Below are 3,039 nucleotides of genomic sequence, written 5' to 3'. Positions count from 1 at the left end.
GAAAGAGACAGGAAACACCCAGTTCGCGTGAGCCGGGGGCGGAGGTGGGGCCGGGGCGGGAACTTCCGCTCTCTGCACCCTCCTTCCGCCCCGCAGAGGGCACTTTCCTAAAGGATCCGGTGTACCCCCAGATATAGGATTCCTTCCTTCCAAATTCCTCGGTTCGAATACGCTGCATCTCTTCTCGGACGAGTCAGGAATTTATCCTGCTCCTGAATCATCTATTTTGCCAGCTTACAGAGAGGCGGACACGATGTATGGAGGTTTTCCTTCCCGAACGCAGAAGCTCTAAGGAACTTTCGTTTCCCGGAACCGAATAGCTGTTTCCCGACGGAACTCTCATGGAGAACACCCCGGGGCAAGATGGCGGTCTGGCCGCGGCCGCTGCCCCGGGTCTGGTACAGCTCGGCAGTTTGGGGCTGAAGCTGTGGTCACTGCGGCCCCGACCTCTAGCACCGGGGCCTCGAGCGGATAAAGGTCTATGGCCTGCGGGTAGCGAGTGGGGACAGGGTCTTGGGTTCTCCGGGGGCTGGGGCCGGGGACTTGGAGGGAGGTGGCCCGGAGGCCCGAGTCCCTGCTTTGCCTGGTCGGAGGGGCAGGTGCTGGGGGCTAGCTTTCGGGCTCCAAGGGTGTCTCTTCGAGTCCTTTTTACCTCTGGGACAATAGGCCTTTATAATCGGACTTATCCTGGGTGGAAAAGACTTGTTATTGTCGTTGTTGATGCTGAGAAAAGACGCCGGGCCTCAGGAGTCATCCAAACCGGAGTTTGAATCCTACTTATTCTGACCTTGGGTAAATTCCCTCTCCTCTCTGAGCCTTACTTTCCAACTCTGTAAAATGGAATAATGAGCTCGTGCCACAGAGGGTGATGTGTAATTCAAATTTTAGTACTGTGCCTGACACTCGGCTCTCAATAAAAGCAGCTGGTGTTAATGATATCAATAAAGAAAAACTTGGTAGTGATCTAACTTAGCCCCACAGGCAGCCTTACATTCTCGACTTTTCTTTGCCTTCTGTGAATAGGAGGGTCCCTGGGTCTTCGGTATTTCACTTAAAATAAATGATCCTTTGGAGTTAGGAGTGGATTCAAATTCAGGGACCTAGAGAGCTCTGGCAAGACATGTCCCTTCTCTGTGTGAAGGTGGGATTGAAGATAGCCTGCAGGGGAGTTCCCGGTGTGGCGAAGTGGTTAATGAATCCGACTAGGAACCATGAGGTTGCAGGTTCGATCCCTGCCCTTGCTCAGTGGGTTAATGATCCAGCGTTGCTGTGAGCTGTGGTGTAGGTTGCAGATGCGGCTTGGATCCCCTGGTGTCTACAGCTCCAATTAGACCTCTGGCCTGGGAACCTCCATATGCTGTGGGAGCAGCCCAAGAAGTAGCAAAAAAAGACCAAAAAAAAAAAAAAAAATAGCCTGCACCTACATAGGTTGTAGCCTTCAATAAATGATAGCTATTACTATTAACAGTCCTGTTGCTTATTCTTAAGAAAATTAGACTCTTGAGATCTGACAGAGCTTTTGGAAAAACAGAAGGTGGTTAAATATCTATAGATGTCTGATACATGGTCCACTCTTAACAGATGGTTATGGTCATTCAACCTGGCTGGCCAGTCGTTTCCACCATGAGTGGAGAATTCTCTAGGTCTTGGGCAGCAGTTGGTATTTATGGTGTTTCACCTTTGGACAATACTGCTGAAGTGTCATGCTCTTTCACGGTTCTCTATCATGTTGGCCTCACCCAGCAGAGACTGATTTTGAACAGTCTTATGGCAATGTAGAAGTAGAAAAGAGTCCTGTCTTAGTATTAAAATCTTGACTCTGTCCCTTACTAATGGTCTAACCTGGACTGTGGGAGATAGTAAATGATCTCAAAGGGTTGTCCTTTCTTACAGGAGATCACAAAGAAAGGACTTGACAGGGCAGTGGGTACTCAGTATGTTTCTTTTGGCTTTTCAGACCATCTTGGTTATCACCAATCCCTTGTTACCTAATCTTTCACCATTGTCGCCCTAACTGGATTGTAAAGTTCTTAAGGACAATACAATAAAGCTCACTTACATGCCATCTGCTTTCAGATAGATACTCCTTATGAATATTTTCCTTTTAATTCTAATAACAGTGTCCTGGATGACTAAATCGAGATACAAGAGGGGCAAATTTTCATCTAATCCTTTTAGTAACTCTAGGAGGTAGGTACCATTATTATCCTCAATTTATAGATAAGGAAACTGGGGCCTAGAGAGGATAGGTAACTTGGCCAAATGACATAGAATCAGAACTAAAAGAACCAAGGGCTACCTGATCTGATTCAAGGCTTTTTCTGCTACACACAGCCTTTCCTTTGATCTTCCAGGACATTTATCAGAGTAAGTACTTGATAAATACTTCTGATGTGTTTCTATTTGATTGTTGCACCGTAATAGACATTATGTCAGTAGAGGAGGTGAATAAGAAAGAATTCAAAAAACTGCAAAGTATAGACCATTATGAGGTGTAAACAGAAACCACTATATAGTGTTGCTGAGGGGATGATAACCTTGAAGAAGGGATCTTATCGTGCCCGGCCCCCTGGGAGAAGTGAATGTTTGGAGATAGTGTTACAGCTATGTAGTCATAGTTTGCATGCAACCTCCTGTTTTTCTCTTGGGAAGAGGCTCCCTCTTCCGTCCTCCCACCCTAACCCACCCCCCCTTGAGGGACTATCTCCGTGTTAAGGAAAGAGTATGACTTGGGCTAGTTCGTCTGTAGGTCTCAGGAGCTTGAAGCTGTTACCCAATCTAAACAGAGCCAGAGGTTCATAGCCCAAGTGACAGAACTGGTGAGTCTTAGTGTACCCAGGGATAGGAAAAACTCCTCACTGGTGACCATTATTCCCTACCCAGAGAACCAGAGTCACTGTACGGATGGGGGCCTCTGCTGAAGAGTTTAAAAAAGGAAAACCTTTTGTGTCTATAAAAATGACACGTCAGGTAGACTTCCTGACAGTGTGCTCCATCAGCCCTCGATAGGTACTTGGTGTGTATCTCCTTCTGTCCTCA

General features: G+C 47.1%; 1 protein-coding gene across 27 annotated transcripts in view; it reads left to right on the top strand.

The window, feature by feature from the left end:
• The first annotated feature begins 343 nt into the window (after positions 1-343).
• UBE3B (ubiquitin protein ligase E3B) overlaps positions 344-3,039 on the top strand; it is a 59,298-nt gene continuing 56,602 nt past the window's right edge. For 2 of the 27 annotated variants that reach the window (XM_005670731.4, XM_084995543.1), the window contains exons 1-3: positions 344-477; positions 2,121-2,190; positions 2,335-2,367. The gene's annotated coding sequence lies outside the window, so the exon portion shown is untranslated. Of the gene's footprint in view, positions 815-2,120; positions 2,195-2,334; positions 2,368-3,039 lie in introns of all 27 variants that reach the window. The other 25 variants (XM_013982966.3, XM_084995549.1, XM_084995538.1 and 22 more) reach the window with 19 other exon arrangements.

Source organism: Sus scrofa, chromosome 14, assembly GCF_054392235.1.
Source record: "Sus scrofa isolate SSC_HxYL_T2T_F1_AM1 chromosome 14, Sscrofa_HxYL_maternal_Yorkshire_Landrace_v2.0, whole genome shotgun sequence".
Lineage (NCBI taxonomy): Eukaryota > Metazoa > Chordata > Mammalia > Artiodactyla > Suidae > Sus > Sus scrofa.
Note: the sequence above shows the minus strand (reverse complement) of the source record. Positions and strands in the feature narration are given on the sequence as shown.